Source organism: Pan troglodytes, chromosome 4 (genome assembly GCF_028858775.2).
Source record: "Pan troglodytes isolate AG18354 chromosome 4, NHGRI_mPanTro3-v2.0_pri, whole genome shotgun sequence".
Taxonomy (NCBI): domain Eukaryota; kingdom Metazoa; phylum Chordata; class Mammalia; order Primates; family Hominidae; genus Pan; species Pan troglodytes.
Genome location: NC_072402.2, coordinates 91,886,674 through 91,909,750, shown reverse-complemented (window position 1 = coordinate 91,909,750; position 23,077 = coordinate 91,886,674). Strand labels below are relative to the sequence as shown.

General features: G+C 37.2%; 1 long non-coding RNA gene across 1 annotated transcript in view; it reads left to right on the top strand.

The window, feature by feature from the left end:
• Window positions 1-1,024: 1,024 nt before the first annotated feature.
• The window catches only part of LOC107971464 (uncharacterized), a 43,295-nt gene continuing 21,242 nt past the window's right edge, over window positions 1,025-23,077 (top strand). Inside the window, exons 1-2 of the long non-coding RNA XR_008548247.2 lie at window positions 1,025-1,814; window positions 2,085-2,169. This is a non-coding gene — a long non-coding RNA (uncharacterized LOC107971464). The remainder of the gene's footprint in view (window positions 1,815-2,084; window positions 2,170-23,077) is intronic.

Here is a 23,077-nt window from a genome sequence, read left to right as displayed (position 1 = left end):
TTTGGCTATGTCCCCACTCAAATTTCATGTTGCATTGTAGTTCCCATAATCCCCATGTGTCGAGGGAGGGACCCAGTGAGAGGTAATTTAATCATACGGTAGTCACCCTCATGCTGTTCTTGCGATAGTGAGTGAGTTCTCATGAGAGGTGATTTTTTTTAAGGTGCTTTTCCCCCCTTGCTAGGCACTTCTCTTACCTGCTGCCATGTAAGAGGTGTCTTTGCTTCTCCTCAGCTTTCCACCATGATTGTGAGGCCTCCTCAGCCAGGTGAAGCTATGAGTCCATTAATCCTATTTTTCTATATAAATTACCCAGTCTCATATATGTCTTTATTAGCAGTGTGAGAACAGACTAATACAGTACCTTGATATCAGGAGTAGGGTGCTTCTATAAGGATATCTGAAAGTGTGGAAGCGACTTTGGAACTGGGTAACAGGCGGAGGTTGGAACAGTTTGGAAAGCTCAGAAGATAGGAAAATGTGGGAAAGTTTGGAACTTCCTAGAGACTTGTTGAATGGCTTTGCCCAAAACTGTGATAGTGATATGGACAATGAAGTCCAGGATGAGGTGCTCTTAGATGGAGATGAGAAATTTGTTGGGAACTAGAGAAAAGGTGACTCTTACTATGCTTTAGCAAAGAGACTAGTGGCATTTTGCCCCTGCCCTAGAGATCTTTGGAACTTTGAACTAGAGAGAGATGATTTGGATATCTGGCAGAAGAAATTTCTAAGTGGCAAAGTGTTCAAGAGGAAGCAGAGCATAAAAGTTTGGAATATTTCCAGCCAGATGATGCAATAGAAAAGAAAAATCCATCTTCTGGGGTGAAATTCAAGCCAGCTGCAGAAATCTGCATAAGAAACGGGGAGCCAAATGTTAATCACTAAGACAATGGGGAAAATATCTCCAGGGTATGTCAGAGACCTTCATGGCAGTCCCTCCTATCACAGGCACAGAAGCTGAGGAGGAAAAAATGGTATTGTGGGCTGGGCTCAGGGCCCCTCTGCTGTGTGCAGCCTAGGGACATGGTGCCCTGTGTCCAAGCTGTTTCAGCCATGACTAAAAGAGGGCAAGGTACAACTCATGCCATGGCTCCAGAGGGTGCAAGCCCCAAGCCTTGGAAGCTTCCATGTGGTGTTGAACCTGCAGGTTCACAGAAATCAAGAGTTGAGGTTTAGGAATCTCTGCCTAGATTTCAGAGTATGTATGAAAATGCTTAGATGTCTAGGCAGAGGTATGCTGCAGGGGAGAGGCCCTCATGGAGAACCTCTGCTAGGGCAGTTAGGAAGGAAAATGTGGGGTTGGGACCCCCACGCTGAGTCCCTAATGGGCCTCTGCCTCGTGAAGCTGTGAGAAGAGGGCCACTGTCCACCAGACCCAAAAATGTTAGATCCACTGACAGCCTGCAGTGTGCCTGGAAAAACCACAAACACTCAACACCAGCCTGTGAAAGAAGCCAGGAGAGAGGCAGTTGTACCCTACAAAGTCACAGGGGCCAGCCTGCCCAAGGTCGTGGCAGTCCAGCTCTTGCATCAGAGTGACCTGGATGTGAGACATGGAGTCAAAGGAGATCATTTTGGAACTTTAAGTTTTAATGAGTGCGCTATTGGATTTCAGACGTTCATGGGGCCTGTAACCACTTTGGTTTGACCAATTTCTCACATTTGGAATGGATGTACTTACACAATGCCTGTACCCTCATTGTATCTAGGAAGTAACTAACTTACTTTTGGTTTTGCAGGCACATAGGCAGAAGAAACTTGTCTTGTCTCAGATAAGACTTTGGACTTGGACTTCTGAGTCAATGCTGGAATGAGTTAAGACTTTGAGGGACTGTTGGAAGGGCATGGTTGTGTTTTCAAATGGGAGGACATGAGATTTTGGAGGGGCCAGGTGTGGAATGATGTGCTCTGTGTCCCCACCAAAATCTCATCTTAAATTGTAGATCCCATAATTGCCACATGTCAAGGGAGGGACATGGTGGGAGGTAATTTAATCATGGGGGCAGTTACCCTCATGCTGTTCTTGTGATAGTCAATGAGTTCTCACAGGATCTTATAACCCTTTTCCCCCTTGTGCTCCACAGTTCTCTTGCCTGCCACCATGTAAGATATGCTTTTACTCTTCCGCCTTCCACCATGATTGTGAGGCCTCCCCAGCCATGTGAAACTGTGAGTCTATTAAACCTTCTTTTCTTTATAAATTACCCTGTCTTGGGTATGACTTTATCAGGAGCATGAGAACAGACTAATACAATATGTTAAAAAGTATAGAATATAATCACCTAATTTTGATTATGTAATACTTAACTAATTAAGAGGGGAACTCCGTTATTCCTTAAACAGTTTAAAATGGATTTTAAAAAAATCTTTTTTGTATTGTCTGGTTATTTGATTAGCTTACTGTAGAAAAGCAGATACAGCCCAAATTTGTATTTATTTGAATCATGTAATGCATAAGCTTATGTACAAATTAATAGAATGAACATTTCTCATGCTTATATAGTTCATGCTGACTATATTTCATAAGTTATGAGTTTTATAACTTATAAGTCTTTTTATATCCCATTCCTTCAGTTGGCTTGGAAGTTGCATACCTTTTTATAATTATCTTATTTTTATGATTATATTTATTAAACATGCATTTCAAGTTTGTCAAGTCTAATGTTAGTGTATTCACTTTTTTCTTGGTCAATGCAAGAACCTTCAAAATATTTATGTGTAGTCTGTACTATTCAACTTAATGTGATTGTCATTCTGTATTTCAATAGTAAATATTTGATTTAATTTCCAAAGAATATATTAAATAGTCATAATTTTTAGTTTACTGGCATAGTTAGCATCTCCATGGCTCATTATTTCTCTCTGGTCCCCGCCATCCCTGTGTCTATGACTTAACTTTGCTTATATTATTTCTGCCTTTAGTATTTCCATTGATGCTGATTTGCTTTCAATCTTTCTCTCATGTTTTCTTTCTATAAAATATTTTTATTTCAAGATAAGCATTTTTATTTTATTAGTAAAATAAAAGAATACTTCTTTTAAAATATTGTTATGTTGTTTTATGTCTGTTTTATTGATCTAACAAAATCTTCACCTCATATTTTATCTCCTTAGTAGCTGCAGTATTTGAAACTCCCATGGGTCTGTTTCTAGTGTCGGTTGATCTTGCTACATGTCATTTAACATTGTCTTTCCTCCTCGTAGGTCTGGTCATTTTTGATTGAGTGTAAAAAGTGCATTTAAACAATATTTTAAAATAGTGTATACTAAGATGATGTTTTTCCTTATGCTATAACTTGATTACTTGTTTCAGACATCTTAGGCCATTAACAAACTAAAGTCATGATATTTTAATTTGAGGATTAAAATGATTCAAGCTAGTTTTTGGTTAAGTGCCAGAATATTACACCTGACTCTTTCAGGGTGACAAAATAAAATTTGGTGAGGGTAGGTTAGCAGGGCTGCCTTGCAGGCCAAGTCTGGTCTCCAAATTTTGTCTACATAACCCCACTGGGCTCTCAAAACTCATCTCAGGTTTTCTGCTACATCTTTCATGAGAGACAAATACATACTGAGGAAAAGTAGTTCCAGATGCTAGCTTCAGATCTCAGAATGTGTTTTACCTTCTTCCCTGAAAAGGTGGCCCAGAAATTCTTGGCAATTTTATGAGCCTTTTGATACCTAGGAGCAGATTTTAAAAGCTCCATTATTACCTTCAATAGGAGAGTTGGCCTCTGTTACTTGATCCACCATTTCTAGACATAAATGTCTTACGTATTCTTTTTCTTAAAATGTTATTTGACTACATTTAATCATTGATAGGGCAAAGAAAATAAAATAATTTTGATAAAAATAACTTGACAGGAACACTTTGTTTTTCTAACTGTTCCTCTCAAGAGCTTGGCTACAATTTATTTTTAGGGTCATTATAATTTCCTGCACAATGGCCAATACAATGTTTTATATACAGTAGACACATTACATAGACAAATGCAAAGTTGAAATTTTATGCCTAACTAGTTTTTTAATTTTTTTATAATGTTAATTTACACTCACAATTAGAGTCCATTCTCTTTCATAAAGTATGTTATTTGTGTAAATAAAAGACTTGAAAAAAATGTCTTGAAAAAAAATAAGAGCTTTAGTAATTAAATCTGTCCATCTGAATTTTCCATACATTTTAAAGAGAAAAAATACATAATGGCAATCTTTTTTTTGAAAGTGTTTTGTACCTAATAGTAACACATGCTTCAGAAATACTGTTATATGATTAGCATTTCTAAAACACACATATAACAATAACAGCGAAGAAAAGCAAAAGATAACTCAAGATAAATTAGTTGTCATTATCTATTTATTTCATTTTGTGGCTTAGAGTGAAGATGATAGAAGTAAAAAAAAGATAATTTACTATAAAATGAATTTGAGGAATATACCCAAGTGAATTTAAAACAGAAATATTTATTTTAAAACAGTATAGATAGTTCTACAATAATGTTCATAGAACATTGTACATCCATGTTCACAGCACCATTCATCGCAATAGGCAAAAGGCAGAAAGAACCCAAATGTCTTTGAATGGATGAATAAACAAAATGTGATATATGCGTACAATTGAAAATCATTCAGCCTTAAAAAGGAGTGAAATTCACATACATGCTACAACATGGATGAACCATGAAGACATTATGTTAAGTGAAATTACCAGACACAAAAACTCAAATATTGTAGGATTCCACTTGTGTGTAGTACCTAGAATAGTTTAATTCATAGAGAAAGAAAGTAGAATATTGGTTACCAGGGGTGGCAGGAAGCAGAAATGGGAAGTTATTGTTTACAGAACTCTGGCTACAGAGTTCCAGCTTGGGATGACAAAAAAAGTTCTGAAGACACACAGTGGTGAGGATTACACAAAATAATGTGAACGTACTAATGTTACTGAACTGCAACTTAAAATGGTTAAGATGATACTTTTCATATTATGTACATTCTATCACGACAAAAACTTAAAAATAAATCCTTTTCTACCTCACTCGGCCTAAGAAGTGCAGAAATTGAATTAATTGTCCTAACATGTCTGCATGTAGTAAAGGATAATTTGATTCCAAAGGAAAAAAGCAAATGCTGGTCCCATAAGAGTCAATGCATTTTTTTCCCCAAAAAGGGCAGAACTGGACACTTGAAATATTATAGAATAATAAGATTCAATATTTCTGGCTGGACACGGTGGCTCACGCCTGTAATCCCAGCACTTTGGGAGCCCGAGTCGGGCAGATCATTTAAGGTCAGGAGTTGGAGACCAGCCTGGCCAATATGGCGAAACCCTGTCTCTACTAAAAATACAAAAATTAGCCGGGCAAAGTGATGGGCACCTGTACTCCCAGCAACTCGGGAGGCTGAGGCAGGAGAATCACTTCAACACAGGAGGCAGAGAAAAAAAAAGATGCAATGTTTCTGATACCAGGAAGCTCACCATCAGGCTGATACATAGAAGTTGTTTTCTGGGTTTTTTTTTCTTTCCTTAATTGCAATAAATCTGTATTACTCAAGGCCGTGATTGTGTGCTGTTTAGATCACTGAGACATCTAAGCTATTTGTAGCTCTTTGGAAACTCCTATGCTTGGATCCAACATGTGCACATCTGCTTGAGACAAATGTGGCATTGAAAAAAGGGTAGGGAAGTAATACACTTTCTGCAAATGAAGACTGCATCTCAAAGGGAAAAGGAGGAAGCCTGTCTCTTGGGACTATAGGGAACGTTTGGACAGTGGGGATATATTCATTTGGCCTCTGTAATCCAACAGCGAACATTCTAACATTTCTCTATACTGTCCCCATCCCAAAAGCTACATTCAAGTCCCCAGGATCAGAAATAAGTTTGTCATTTTGGAAACTAAAACTATGTTGACTTTAGTTTGGTTCGCGCAGGTGGCTCACGCCTGTAATTACAGCACTTTGGGAGGCCAAGGCGAGGGGATCACGAGGTCAGCAGATCAAGATCATCCTGGCCAACATGGCGAAACCCTGTCTCTACTAAAATACAAAAAAATTAGACAGGAGTGGTGGCGGGTGCCTGTAGTCCCAGCTAATCGAGAGGCTGAGGCAGTGGAATCGCTTGAACCCACGAGGCGGAGGTTGCAGTGAGCCAAGATCGTGCCACTGCACTCCAGCCTGGCGTCAGAGCAAGACTCCGTCTCAAAAAATAAATAAATAAAATAAAATAAAATAAAATAAATTTAAAAAAAGCAAAAGAAACATGTATACCTTATTTCTATTCAGCATTAGTTTATTGATGTCAAGTTACAAAGTATGTTATATTGACTGAGATCAGTGAGCTTAATTTCAGAGGTTTGGGCACTGAGATTGCACTCTTAGATTATTAATTACTGTGGGTTATCAATGTATATTTTATAAAGTGAGATTTTTAAGACCTTATTGATAAATTATATCTAATCCTGTTTTTCAAGTATTTTAAGTATCCAAAGACTACAATGGTCAGGAATTATTATAAGCAATGGTGACAGAAACATAATAACATGATTCAGTATAATACATACCTCACATTAATAAAGAAAATAAACAATGCTTCAGTTAGCAAGTGTATGCTACAAATAATATAAAATTATGTTATAACCGTGTTAAAAAATAAATCTATATCTTTACATGGTTGAGAAGTCCAGAAGTAGTTTTGGCTTCAAAGAAGGCCCAATATATTGACCCAAACAGAATGACAACCTCAGTATTCTTAATTTCTCACTTCAGAATCTGAGATTTTTTCGGGGAGGGGAGGAGAGAGGAGAGAGAGGCTCAGAAGGCAACACAGTGAGCAGTTATGTAGTTAACATATATTCCATATGTAGTTGTGGACAATAAATAAATACTCATAAGATGCATTAATTCTCCTTAGGAGTTAGGAGGATCAAGGGTAGCAAAAGGGAAAATTGCTTGTATTGAGTAATTACATCAACCAAAGAGCTGTGGAATCACAAAATATGTGTGCCATACACTTACGTATATACTTATTCAATTCTATATATGCTGTGTGTGTATGTGTAGAGCTGTTAAAGAGCAGAAAGCCTTAAAATTATTTTAAAACGTATACATATGTGACAATTCTATATTGACAATACTTAAGAGTAAGACTCCATCCTACCACTCTCTAGCTGTGAATCTTGAAAGAGTTTCTTAAACTTTGTGTGCCTCAATTTCTGGAAGAACTCACTCACAGAGTTGTGAGGACAAAAATAATTCATATTTCTAACGTGCTACTCACTGGCAAAATAAAAAGTCATGGGACTGCGTAGTATCAACAAATCAGTGACTTTTTAATGACATATTGTCAAACTTTTTTTTGCGTCCGAGGAATATGATTGTATGTTGAAAAGTAAACCAGGAATTGCAATTTCAATATCGAGGTACAAATTGAATCATCTCTTTTATTTTCATTTTGTCCTTTCAATATCATTATTTAATCCTCCATGAATTGAAAAGTAATATAATATTTCAAAGAAAAATAAGTCATGTCTCAATATGTATAGATTTATTTTAAATGTTGATTTGACCATTTGGAAGGTCAAAATTGTATTTTTCACTTATTGATATTGCATACTAACATCTTAGAAAAAACCAGTTCAATTAAGCAAAAGCGTTTGACATTTTAAAATGTTAAATTTGTGCTTTATTGTCCAATATAATGAATAGATTGCCAAAATACTCTGTCAATTTTGAATTATTTTAGGAGAAAGAGCACAGCATGAATGACAATATTTTTCTTGAAATTTATAAAGCTCGAGGCAATTAAACAAAGCCATTTTATCACAGCTAAGAATGAGATAACCCCATACTTCTGAGAAGTAGAGATATATTGGTCCTGAAGGAAAGTTTAGTTGTTTATAGATGGTAGGAGTTGAATATAAATGGAGTCTGGTGATTAATTATAATTCACATTTCCTGTTTTCAAATGTATCATATATTTGCAAAGAAAAAAAACCACAGCATTTTATAGAGATTAAATGTATTATATTCTAGACTGTGACCAGCCCTTTTATCTACACCTGAACTATCAAAAACTAACATAAACAACATATCTTTAGATTATATGTTTAGAGAGAAAAACATGAAGTGAAATTCACTATGTTGGTATTTCAGAGTAGGTTTTGGTCTCACATTCACAATCTAGAATCTGTTCCAAACCCAGCAAGCTTTCCTTGTTCAAGTACTCTCTGTGTGCAAACATCATATGTCTGAAAAAGGAGGACAAAAGAGAAATATTTAATAGGTTACACAAAGGAAAAAAATGAACAGACAAAAGATATACCTAACAAACACCATCAGTTATTTCCTTCTGGCCTCAAAATAGCATATTATGTGCTACTCTCTTCCCCACGTGTTCACCTTGATGATGCTTGATGCACAATATAAATGCTTACATTTACAATGCTTTTCATTCCTACTTTTCTGTTGGCGAGCACTAAAAGAAATCCTCCAGGAACACCATTTTCTCATTAAGTACAAGTCAGTGGCAACTATTGGCTGGGGAAGCAAGGGGAGCTCAGAGTGACACTCTATGAAGGAAAGGTGGTGGGTGGGTCCTGCTTCCTTCTGAAGAGGGAGGAAACACTGAAAGACAGTCTTTAGGCACCGTAGGCCTAAGAAGTGGCGGTCTACTCTGAGGGAGGGAGGGAAGACAAAGGGCCAGGGAGGACCACTGAAACAAACCCTCCAAGTTCTGCTCATGGTAAGCTTTGATTACCCAAGTGTATTATTATGAAGTTACTGAAGCAAGCAGAAAAGTTGCAGTATTTGTACAGTGAACACCAGTACACTCACCACTTAGATTCTACCAATAACATACAACTTATCATGTATCACTCTATCTATCCATCTTATATTTTTGTAAGGCAGTTAGAGACATGAATACACTTCTCTCCAATAATTCAGCATACATAGTACTAATTAGGATTCAACTTTTTTTTTAGTAATTGTTTAATCTGAACATAGAATGAAATGTGAAAATGGTAGGTATACCATTTGCTGTTTGGTAGTCATTTGAATATTTTGAGAGGAACCTGCCATGTCTGTTTACCCCTTTTTAACATATACACAAACACAGATATAGACACAAATGTATCTGAGGTATGATTTACTATATAAAACATACTATCTTAAGTGTATGACTTGATCATTTTGACAAATGAATATCCATTATAATCCAAAACAACTATTAGACAATTCACCATTTCCATCACCCCAGAAAATTATTTTTCTTTTTCACTCAATCCCTTGAATGTCCTCCCCCAGACCAGTAAACTAGTTTTCTCTTTTTTCCAAAAAAAAGTTTCACCTATAATAAAACTTCATATAAATAGAATACATACATTTTTGTGTACAATGCCTTTCATTACATATTTTTTGAGATCTACTCACATTTGTGCATGTACCAGAAATTTGTTTTGTTTTGTTGCTGAATAACATTCCCTTTTATGGAAATATCACCATCATTATGTGGTATTTGATGGACATCTGGAATATTTCAGATATTTGAATTTTTAGTAAGAATTATTTGAACATTCTTATATAAATTTTTGTGTATGTATGGCATAGTTTTTCATATTTTTATGTAAATAAGAGTGAAATTATCATAAATAATAAAGTAGGTGTATTAGTTCATTTGTGCTGCTATACAAATACATGAAGCTGTGTAATTTATAAAGAAAATGGGTTTATTTGGTGCATAGTTATATAAGGTGTACAAGAAACATATGTTGCTATCATATGCTTTTGGTGAGGGCCTCACACTGCTTTCACTTACAAAGAAAGTGAAAAGAACCTGGTGTATGCAGAGATCCCAAGATGAAAGAAGCTACAAAGAGTGAGAGGTTACATGCCAGTTTATTTTTAACAACCAGTTCTTGTAGGAACTAATAGAACAAGAACTCACCCGACACCCTCCCCTCAAGGGAGGACATTAATCTGTCCTTCAGGGATCCACTTCTAAGACTTCTCATTAGGTCCTATCTCCAACATTGGGGATAAAATTTCAACATGAGATTTGAAGGGAACAAACATCCAAATTATGGCAGCAGGTATAATTTTAACTTTCTAATTAATAGCTAACTATTGTGCAAAGTTACTAAACAATTTCACACTCCCATAGTCTATATTATAGTATAGATTTCCTCCACATTCTTGCTAACATTTAGGATTGTCTTACTTTTGCATTTTTGCCATGTCATTGGGTAAGTAATCTTGCTCTATTGTGGCTTTAATACACATTTACTGTGATAATTATGTTATTATCTTTTATATACTTGTTGGCAATATGTATAGATTCTTTTGAAAAATATCTTTCAAGTTTTTGTCCATTTTTAATTGGGTGGTTTATCTTTAAAAATTATACATGCATGCACACACACAGGCAAGTATGTGTGTGTATATATGGGTGTTTTTGTGTCTGTGTGTGTGTGCATACAATATTCATTTTCAACCTTATAAAATGTTATATGCATGTATTAGGCCATTCTTGCATTGCTGTAAATAAATACCTGAGACTTGGCAATTTATAAGGAAAGAGGTTTAATGGGTTCATGGTTCTGCAGACTTTATAGAAAGCATGGTGCTGACGTCTGTTCAGGTTATAGGGAGGCCTCAGTTTGCTTATAATCATGGCAGAAGGCAAAGGGGGAACAGGCACATCACTTGGTAAAAGCAAAAACAAGTGAGAGAGAGAAGGGCGGGGGAGGAGCCACACACTTTTAAATGACCAGATCTTTGAGAACTCACTATCACAAAGACACCATCAAGCAATGAGGGATCTGCTCCCATGACCCAAACACCTCCCACCAGGTCCCACCTGCAGTAATGGGGATTACAATTCAACATGAGATTTGGGCAAAGACAAACATTCAAACTCTATCATTCTGGCCAATGATATCTCCCAGATCTCCTGCCCTTGTCAAACTGCAAAACACCATCATGCTTTCCCAACAGTCTCTCAAGATCTCTACTCATTCCAGCATTAACTCAAAATTCCAAAGTCTCATCTGAGACAAGGCAAGTCCCTTCTACCTATGAGCCTGTAACATCAAAAATACGTTATTTATTTCCAAGATACAATGGGGGTACAGATATTGGGTAAACATTCCCATTATAAAATGGAGAAATCACCCAAAAGAAAGGGGCTATGGGTTCCATGCAAGTTCAAAACCCAGAAGGGCAGTCATTAAATCTTAAAGCTCCAAAATAATCTCTTTTGACTCCATGCTCATATTCAGGGCACTCTGGTGCTAGGGGTGGGCTCCCAAGGCCTTGGGCAATTCTATCCTTGTGACTTCACAGGGTATAGCCCCTGTAGCTTCTCTCACAGGTGGCTGAGTGCCTTCAACTTTTCCAGATGCAAGATGCTGGCTGCCAGTGGCTCTATATTTTTCAGATCCAGATGACAGTGGCCCCCTTCTCACAGCTCCACTAGGAAGTGCCCTGATAGGGATCGTGTGTGGGAGCTTCAACCCCACATTTCCCCTTGTCACTACCCTAGTAGAGCTTCTCTCTGGGGTCTCTGTCCCTGTAGCTAGCTTGTGCATGGACACCCAGGTCTTCTTATATATCCTCTGAAATCTAGGTGCAGGCTGCCCAGAATCCACCACTCTTGCACTCTCTGCACCTGCAGGCTTAATGCCACGTTGAAGCCACCAAGGCATAAGGCTTGCATTCTCCAAAGTGGCAGCTTGACTTGTACCTGGGCCCCTTTGAAGCCTGGCTGGAGTTGGAGCTACAGCAGCTGGGATGGCGGAGCAGTGTTGCAAGGTTGCCAGGGCAGCATAGCACTGAACCTGACTTACAAACCCATTCTTTCCACCTTGGCTTCTGAGCTTGTGATAGGAAGGGCTGTTGTGAAGGTCTCTGCAATGCTTTTGAGGCCTTTTCCCCATTGTCTTGTATATTAGCACTTGGCTCTCTTTTAGTTGTACAAATAGTCTCTAGCAAGTGGTTGCTCCATAGCCTGCTTGAATTCTTCTTGCAAAAAAGATTTTTTTTTCTTCTGCTACATGGCTAGGCTACGAATATTCCAAACTTTTATACTCTTTATATGTTAAGTATAAATTTTAATTTTAAGTTGTTTCTTTGCTCCGGCATCTGGATTTAGGTTGTTAGAAGCAGCCATGACACATCTTGAACACTAACACTTTGCTGCTTAGAAGTTTCTGGCCAGGCGCAGTGGCTCATGCCTGTAATCCCAGTACTTTGGGAGGCTGAGATGGGCAGATCACAAGATCAGGAGATTGAGACCATCCTGGCTAACACAGTGAAACCCTGTCTCTACTAAAAATACAAAAAAATTAGCTGGGCATGGTGGCAGGCCCTGTAGTCCCACTTACTTGGGAGGCTGAGGCAGGAGAATGGCATGAACTCGGGAGGCGGAGCTTGCAGTGAGCCGAGATCGCACCATTGCACTCTAGCCTGGGCAACAGAGCGAGACTCCATCTCAAAAAAAAAATTTAAATTTAAATTTAAAATAATAAAAGAAATTTATTTCACCAGATACCCTAGGCCAGCACTCCCAAGTTCAAACTGTCACAGATCTCTAGGGCATTGACACAATACAGCCACATTTTTTACTAAGGCATAATACGTGTGATGTTGGCTCCAGTTCCCAATAAGTTCCTCATTTCAATGTGAGACCTCATCAACTGGGACTTTACTGTCCATATCATAATTAACATTTTGGTTACAACCATTTAACTTTCCCTCATCTTCCTATCTTCTTCTGAGTTCTCAAAACTCTTTCAACCCGTTCCAAAGTTGCTTCCACATTGTCAAATACCATTATTGCAATGCCCCAATCCTTGATAAGATTTTCTGTATTAGGGCATTCCTGCATTGCTATAAAGAAATATCCAAGATTGGACAATTTAAAAAGAAAAAAAGTTTTAACTGGTTGACAGTTCCGCAGACTTTACAGAAAGCATAGTGCTGGCATCTGCTCCTCCTCTAGAGAGGCCTCGGGAAGCTTATAATCATGGCAAAAGGTGAAGAGGGTGCAGGCATGCCATATGGTGAAAACAGGGACAAGTGAGAGAGAGAATGGGAGGGGGTGCCACACACTGTTAAACGACCAGATTTCACAAGAACACTCTATTGCAAAGACAGCACTGAGCCATTAGAGATCCACCCTGATGTGGTTTGGCTCTGTGTTGCCACTCACATCAAATCTTGTAGCTCCAGTAATTCTCATGTGCTGTGGGAGGGACCCAGTGAGAGATAATTGAATCGTGGGAGCTGGTCTTTCCTGGGCTTTCTCATGATAGTGAGTAAGTCTCACAAGATCTGATAGTTTTAAAAAGAGGAGTTCTGCTGCACAAGCTCTCTCTTTGCCTGCTGCCATTGATGTAACATGTGACTTTCATCTTCTGCCGTGATTTTGAGGCCACCCCAGCTGTATGGAATGATAGCCCATTAAACCTTTTTTCCTGTATAAATTACCCAGTCTCAGGTATGTCTTTATTAGCAGTGTGAAAACAAACTAATACATGAAATTGGTACCAGTAGAATGGAGCATTGCTGAAAAGATACCCCAAAATGTGGAAGCAACTTTGGAATTGGATAACAGGCAGAGGTTTGAACAGTTCGGAGGGCTCAGAAGAAGACAGGAAAATGTGGGAAAGTTTGGAACTCCCTAGAGTTCCAATTTTGGAACAATTGAGAAACTGCTGTTGAAGGGTTTTGGCCAAAATGTTGACAATGATATGAACAATGAAATCCAGGCTGAGGTGGTCTCAGATGGAGATAAGGGACTTGTTGGAAACTGGAGCAAAGGTGACTCTTGTTATGTTTTAGCAAAAAGACTGATGGCATTTTGCCCCTGCCCTAGAGATCTGTGGAACTTTGAACTTGAGAGAGATGATGTAGGGTATTTGGTGAAAGGAATTTCTAAGCAGCAAAGCATTCAAACAGTGACTTGGGTGCTGTTAAAGGCATTGAGTTTTATAAGGGAAGCAGAGTGTAAAAGTTTGGAAAATTTGCAGCCTGACAATATGGTAGAAAAAAAAATTCCCATTTTCTGAGGAGAAATTCAAGTCAACTGCAGAAATTTGCATAAGTAAGGAGGAGCTGAATTTTGATTCCCAAGACAATGGGGGAAATATCTCCAGGGAATGTCAGAGGACTTCACAGCAGCCCCTACCCAGAACCATAGGCCCAGGGCCTAGGAGGTAAAAGTGGTTTTGTGGGCAGAATTGAGGTTTGGGAATCTCCACCTAGGCTTCAGAGCATGTATGGAAATGCCTGGATGTCCAGGCAGAAGTTTGCTGCAGGAGTCAGGTGCTCATGAGGAACCTCTGCTAGGGCAGTGCAGAAGGGAAATGTGAGGTTGGAGCCCCCACACAGAGTCCCCACTGGGGCACTGCCTAGTGGAGCTGTGAGAAGAGGGCCATGGTCCTTCAGACACCAGAATGGTAGATCCACTGACAACTTGCACCGTGCACCTGGAAAAGCTGCAGATACTCAACCCTAGCTTGTGAAAGCAGCCAGTGTGGGGGAAGGCTGTATTTTGCAAAGCCACAGGGGCAAAGATGCTCAAGACCATGGAACCCACCTCTTGCATCAGTGTAACCTGGATGCCAGACATGGAGTCAAAGGAGATCATTTTGGAGCTTTAAGATTTTACTGTACCTCTGGGTATTGGATTTTTATGGAGCCTGTAGCCCCTTTGTTTTGGCCAATTTCTCCCATTTGGAATGGCTGTGTTTACCCAATGCTTATGCCTCCATTGTATCTAGGAAGTAACTAACTTGCTTTTGATTTTACAGGCTCATAGGTGTAAGAAACTTGCCTTGTCTCAGATGAGACATTGGATTGCAGACTTTTGAGTTAATGCTGAAATGAGTTAAGACTTTGGGGAACTGTTGGGAAGGCACGATTGGTTTTGATGTGTGAAGACCTGAGATTTAGAAGGGGCTAGGGGTGGAATGATATAGTTTGGCTCTGTTTCTCTCCACAAATCTCATCTTGTAGCTCCCATAATTCCCAAGTGTTGTGGGAAGGATCCAGGGGGAGATAATTGAATCATGGGGGCGGGTCTTTCCTGTGCTGTTTTCATGGTAGTGAATAAACCTCATGAGAGCTGATGTTTTTAAAAAGAGGAATTCCCCCTCACAAGCTTTCTCTTTGCCTGACATCCATGTAAGATGTGACTTTCTCCTCCTTGCCTTCTGTCTTGATTGTGAGGCCTCCCCAGCCATGTGGAACTGTAAGTCCATTAAACCTCTTTCTTTGGTAAATTGCCCAGTCTGGGGTTTGTCTTTATCAGCAGTATGAAAACAAACTAGACCCGGTGGTGCGGTGGCTCGCGCCTGTAATCCCAGCACTTTGGGAGGCTGAGGTGAGCAGATCACAAGATCAGGAGATCGAGACCACAGTGAAACCCTGTCTCTACTAAAAATACAAAAAATTAGCCGGGCGTGGTGGCAGGCGCCTGTAGTCCCAGCTGCTCGGGAGGCTGAGGCAGGAGAATGGCGTGAACCTGGGAGGCGGAGCTTGCAGTGAGCCAAGATCACACCACTGCACTCCAGCCTGGGCAACAAAGCAAGACTCCGTCTCAAAAAAAAAAAAAAAAGAAAACAAACTAATACACACACCCTGTTACCCAAACACCTCCCACCAGACCCCACCTCCAGGACTGGGGATTACAATTCAACATGAGATTTGGTAAGGGACAAATATCCAATCTATATCAATACATATGCCAGATAGATAGATAGATAGATAGATAGATAGAGAGATAGATAGAGAGATAGATACACACACATACACACACCCACATATATATAAATGTGATTTTTGTTAAGCTTTATAAATTAATTTTTTACTTAAAACATATATTATAGAGTGTTTCATACCAGGGTACATTTTTTTTAAACTGGCAATGGAGAATAGTCTCTTTATTAACTCATCATTAACCTAACCACTCTTCTTTTAATGAAGATTTTGGTTTCCAAGATTTTGCTGTTACCAAAAAAGCAATGAATATCTCTGAAAAACATACTTAGTCTATTCCCTTTATTTCATAGGCTTTGTATCCACTTATTTTTGGCAGATATTAGCATATTATTTTGTGTTCTTGCTAATAAGTCCATAATTTACAAGGACTGGTGATTACTCATTCTTTCCATGTTTACCCACAAGACATTTTCACAGCGACATGACCATTGGTTTTCTAATGTTTTCCACCAGCCGTCTCTGCTCATTCAGATCACACCCAGAACACATCTGAAGTGGGCTGTTGTTTCATCGTATTTCCAAGCATTAAAAACTTCGAGGTGCCCAAAAGAGCAGATCTCCTTGTAGTCTTTAGTTGCACTGGTGTCATAACATGGTTCAAATAACTGTAGGAATAATTTTCTACTCAGGCTTCTTAACTAGCTTTATGGTTCTTTTCTCAGAAGCACATTTTTGCTTAACTCTACATTCCCTGATTGATCTTATCTCTGACCTCATGCAAAAATATCTTCCAAGGTCTATACACCTTGACATCAACTATGTAAATTTGATACCTAGGGTTCATTGTTTTCAGTGTAGTGTTTTGAAACATTTCTAGATCTTCATTTTCTATTTTAGAAATGCCTCATAAGCTGTGGAGCTTTAAAAGTTATTTTTCTGCTGTATAGAATTGGTTTACAATAGAAAATGTATGGAAATATTGTAAGGAGTTTATTGTATATCAAAGTCAGACATCCACATATAAGCAGTGGGCAAGGCTGTCTGATTTCAAATTTATTTTCATGCATAAATCTGTGATGGGTGATTTTTAACATTCACATCTGGCTTCTAAGACCTGTGTGTGAGTGGGTGAGATCAAACGTAGGTAAGGAGCAGTTTCTATTTTACTTGGAAATGTCTTCTTTATTGACACATGTACTTTGAAGTTTGAGCGGTTACTCCATTTCTTAGGACAAAAGGACGATGAATATCACAAGTGGTTTAATATAGAAACAGTCCTGTAGTATTTTCATTAACCTAGTTTTCTTTGCTTTTTCCATACCTATGAAAGCTAGTTATTCCAAAGTCAGGAAAAAGAATTTAAATGATATTAAAACTCTTACACTTTAGCTTAAAAGTTTAGAGAATTAAAGGTGATGTAGTTCATCAGTAGGTTTTAAATTATTATAACTATTCTCGTTAAAAGATGTAATATAATCTATAAAATGAAAAAAACAAATAAGGTTTTAAAAATATATTGGATATGCAAAGCCCTGAATATTTTGAAAGTATTGCATTAAGGCTAGTAATAAACAAATATGTGAGATTTTAAAATGCATATGGGATAATAAAAAATATTGACTATTTTTAAAATCAGAGATATCAAATATAGTTCTATAGATGTAGTTTTTCAAGATAAGATGGGAAATATATACTTACATGAATAGCTAACCAACAAAAATATACATGAAATTAAAATGTGAAATCAGTTCAAGCAGGTGAGATCATAGTTTACCCTGTTACTTATGACTTCAGTTAAATTATATGGGGTTTTACCACTTTGCATAGAGACAGGTGATATAAATGTAAACAGATGTGCAGAAGTGAAGGCATTACATTTTTGACATATTAAGATGCAAGTGTCTAAGAGTCATGAGTGTGGGTATTAATAGTAGTTGGGATCTCAGAAGAAATCAAACCTCCAAATTTTAAATATCGAGAACCAGAAGTGTCTCAGTAGGGAACCTGGGATACGTAATGCTTAGATGTTGGAGGCTGAACCAAAATCCAAATGACAAGAAGTTGGGAATTCAAAAGTGAAAGTGATCATTATTTTCACTTGCATCAGAGAAGTCTAGAAGATCAGTGTATTCATGGAGACATTATGTTTCCATTCAAAAGTGATACATTCTTTTAGAAAGAGCAGTTTCAATGGAACAGAGAGCTCAGAGCTACATGTATTGCAATTGGTTATAAAATATGAGTTGAGGAAATGACTGCTAGGCATAAAATCTACTCTCAATTTTTCTTCCTTTGATCTCCTATCAGATCAGTTATTTTGTAATAAATAACTATATAGATAAAGTTGATTGATGAAAATTAAAACTAATAATAATAAATAATTATGCTAACTTTTATAATGAGGACACAATGAGCTCAAAGAGAGACAGTTCTTTACTATAAGTACTTATGGGCATGTAGGAGAAGGCAGTGAGTAGTCAATGAATTGTACATGTGTGACAGAATTACATTGTTTGACTCCTTTTTATGGCAGTGTAACAGGGGCTTGCAAATTGACATACCGTGGATTAAATTCTATCTACACAGTCTTGATAGAAACAATAAATTTGAATGTCATTTAAAAAGTATCATTTCTCTGGTTCACCACAGGCCATACAGCTCTCTATTATGTTACAGCTAGTTCATTCATATATTTATTTTTACTGCTTGATCCCTGTAGGTACCAGTAGGTATTTGAGTCTGAGATGGTGGAATAAGGCAGAAACACACATGATACATTCACCTTCATCTAACACCAAATATTGCTATGGCTATCCTGGGATTTTCCCTGTAGAACCCTGCTTTATTATATGTGACTCAACTTTCTCAAGTTCTCTGTAACTGAGATCACTAATCAATCCACCTGAAAACTCATACTCACTGAGCTACCAAATCAATATGAACATTATGTATACTACATCATGAAATAACCAGAGACCTTATTATGATGCCATCACCTTAGACTCAGAAACCAGAGTCTCATCAATGACACATTAAGAGTAATCTGTGCCTAAAAAGAAACCTCCTCCGCTGCTCACATTGAAAGGATCCAAAAGTAGTTCACATTCCTAACTGTGATCAGCCATTATATATTATTTTTCTGTAACTATAAAATTAATATGTTCATGTTAACTCTTGGAAGTAGTAAAACTAGAAAGATTCCAATTATCACTCATATTATCTCATCATCTAGAGCTGATTCCAATAGGATCTGATAAAATTAAGTTGAAATCCATTATACCAGAATGCTAGGAATATTTCTGAAGTGAATGTGTATACATAAAAGTGTCACCTGTTTAGCAAAATTATAGGAAGAAAGGAGCAGTATGCCTCCATTTCAGGGCAATGAGAACAGCTTACTCGGACTCTTGCATGTGTGGCATATAAAGCACGTGCAATACCTATTCAACAGAAACGAGGATCCTTCCTAATAGTAATGGCTCATTATAATTTCAAAAGTCACATTAAATTAGGTATACAGTAGAGAATTGAGCTTCACATGTTGTAGCTAGTTATCCAGTCAAGATACAGAACATTTTCAACACCTCCCAAAATTCCTGATGTCCTCTGTAGCGCATCCCTCCCTCTCTCCAATTCTTGACCTAGGAACCACTGATGTCACAATAAATTGGCTTCCACTTATATTACTTTATATTTTTTGAAACAGAAAGTACTTTATTTTTCTGACTATTTCATTAAGTGTAATAATTTTGAGATTCATTCATGTTGCCATATGCATGAGTAGTTCATTCTTTTTTATTGGCAATCTTTCATTAGATGTTTATACCTTATTGTGTTTAATCTTTTGATTCTTGAGCATACCTGCAATAGTTAATTTTATGCATCAATCTGAGTGGGTTAAGGGATGCTCAGATGCCTGGTAAAGCATTATTTTTAGGTGTGTCCATCAGGGTGTTTCCAGAAGAGATTAGCATGTGTATCAATAGAACGAGTAAAGGAGATCTGTTGTCACCAATATGGGTGGTCATCCTCTAGACTTTTGGGGCCTCTAATAGAACAAAAAGGTGAAGGAAAGGCAAGTTCTCTCACTCTTCTTGAGCTGGGAAATCCACCTTCTCCTACACAAAGACATAGGAGCTCCTAGGTCTCAGGTGTTTGGACTTTGGGACTTATACCAGTGCCCACTAGTGAATTCAGGGAATAAAAAAGAGCATAACTAGAAAATACTTGTAAAAAACTAGTTATTTGAAAAATCAAACATAATGACATATACTAGATAATTAATCCAGAACAAAGAACACAAAATTGCACAAAATAGGAATGAATTTTACACACCTCTTTGTAAATACATTTGTAAAGCTCAAGTAAGAGAATTTTATGTTTTAACAAATTTTAAAAATTCAAAACACTAAGCTAACTTTAGAAGAGAAATAATTTAAGCCAACTATACATAATACATTAAATAGAGAACACAATGAAAAATCTCCCACAAATATTACTTTCATCAAGGTTGTCTCACATGGAAATTCTATTAAATCTTTTAAAATATGATAATCCCAGTGCTATTAACTATTTCCAGGCATAGAAAAAGAATGATAACTTATAAAATCATTTTATAAAGGACATGAAATATCGATCCCCAAAAACTGTTTTGTCACAAACAACACAATATTATATAACTTGGACTATTGTTTGTAATATCATTTAATTGACGTATTAGTCCATTCTCACACTGCTATAAAGATTATAAACAAAGGAGGTTTAATTATCTTATAGTTCTGCATGGCTGAGGAGACCTCAGGAAACTTACAATCATGGCCGAAGGCTAAAGAGGCACATCTTACATGGTGGCAGACGAAAGACAGCAAGCAAGAGCAGGGAAAACTGCCTTAAATAACCATCAAATCTTATAAGAACTCACTATCATAAGAACAACATGGGGGAATCTGCCCCCATGATCCAACCACTTGTCACCTAGTCCGTCCCTTCACATGTGGGGATCATGGGGATTACAATTTGAGATAAGATTTGGGTGGGGACATAGAGCTAAACCATATCAATTGGCTATATAACTTATAAATAAATGCACTAAAGTCTCTCTAGAATGTTACATTCGGTTTTCTGATTCCAGAGCTGAAGAAATTCCCAGGCTTCAAGTGGTTTAAACAAATTTGTTTCATATTTTACTAAAAATGTGTGTTCTCAAATGGGGCAATCATAAACAAAAGTCTACACTATAAATAATATCATTTACTTGAATATGCAATACAAAATGCAAACATCTAGGATATGCCACTAAGAAAAAATAAGTAAGTGGTTCCTGTTAATGAATGACATGATAGAGAATAAAAAGCCAATGCCTGCATACTTTCTATTAAATATTATAAGGTTATTATCTTTGTTGTTACCTATGATCTTAATTACTGAAGATAACTTATGACTCATTATGATTGTCCCCTAACACATTAAATGAGCCTTTCCCCAGTCAAGGGAAATTAATGTGCCTTGTTAAATTTTAAATTGATTAGTATCTATTTCTTAAATGTTAGGCATTTAAACATATTAAACATATTAATTTTAATTTAAACATAAAATAATAATCCTAATTTCTTTTCCTGCTAACATTCATTGACACTAATAGTAAACTCTATGATTAACAAAACAAAACAAACAGTACTAAAGAAGCACTGATTATTTTGATCAATTAAAAAAACAAGATATACACAAACAACTTTAAAATATATTGAATTACTCTTACTAGAAGCTGCCATCGTAAAATACCACTCACTGGATAGCTTAAAAAACAAATTTTTTTTTCACAGTTTTCATTATCAGACAATTTCATGAAAACAAAAAATAAACAATAAAATAAAATTTAAAAAAATATGCTTTTTCTAATTAAAACTCTAAAAAATACATAGTTAAGAAAATAAGGCAAACCACAGAATTAGCAAATATGTAGCACCACTTACATCTGAATAAGTTATTGCATTCAGAATACATTTAAAAATCTTATATATAATACTCTACTACCCCAACAAATTCACAAAATAGTATTTTATAAAATAAGACTAATGGATAACTAAGCCTATGTGAAAACATCATTAATTATTAAAATTTAAGAGAAAACAATAGGATGCCATTTTTATGCCCTTCAAAAGTGCCAGAAAGAACAACAAAAACATGACAATATCAAGTGTTAACAACAATGAAGAACAACCGTAATTCCTACACAGCTGAGGTGAGATTGTAAAATGGAATTACACCACTCTGGAAAAGTATGCAGCAGTTCATTAAAGATTCAAACATAAATATACACTCTAACTTTGACATTCCATGCCTAAGTATTCCACCAAGACAGAGGAAATCATATATTCCCACGTAGATTTGGAGCCGGTTATTCATCAGAACTTGATTTACAGTAGACGGGAATTTGAATCAAATCCAACCAACGGGTGAATAGAAGTGTACTCAGTAATACAAGTAATACACCAATGACACATACAAAAGCATGAAAGATTTTAAAAATTATTATGCTAAGTTAGAAAAATCAGACACAAAGGAATATATACTATAATATTCCATTTTTATAAAATTCTAGAAACTGCAATATTAGCCTGCTTTGGCTCTGTAACAAAATATCATAAACTAGGTAGATTATAAACAACATAAATTTATTTCTCATAGTTTTGGAGGCTGGGAAGTCCAAAATCAAGGTGCCGACAGACTGTAGGTCTGGTGAAGTCCTGCTTTCTGGTTCCTTAATGGTGCCTTTTCACTGTGTCATTACCTAGAGGAAAGGGCAAGGCAGCTGTATTAGTCATGAGCCTCTAGAAGGACAGAACTAATATGATAGATGTACATAGAAGGGGAGTTTATTAGGAGAATTGACTCACAAAGTGAGGTCCCACGATAAGCCATCTTCAAGCCGAGTAGCAAGCAAGCCAGTCTGAGTCCCAAAACCTCAAAGGCAGGGAAGCTCACAGTGCAGCCTTCAGTCTGTGGCCAAAGGCCCAAGAGCCCCTGGCATACCATGGGTGTAAGTCCAAGGGTCCAAAAGCTGGAGAACATGGAGTCTGATGTTCAAGGGCAGGAAGTATCCAGCATGGGAGAAAGGGAGAAAAATGAAGGCTGGAATACTCAGCAAGTCAACAGCTCTTTCCACCTTCTTCTGCCTGTTTTTTCTAGCTGTGCTGGTAGCCAATTTTATGATGCCTCACACATTGTGAATAAGTCTTCCTAAAGATTCTTCCTCTCACAGTCCACTGACTCAAAAGTTAATCTCTTCTGGCAACACCCAGAAACACCCAGATATATCCAGAAAGAATACTTTGCATCCTTCAATCCAAGCAAGTTGACA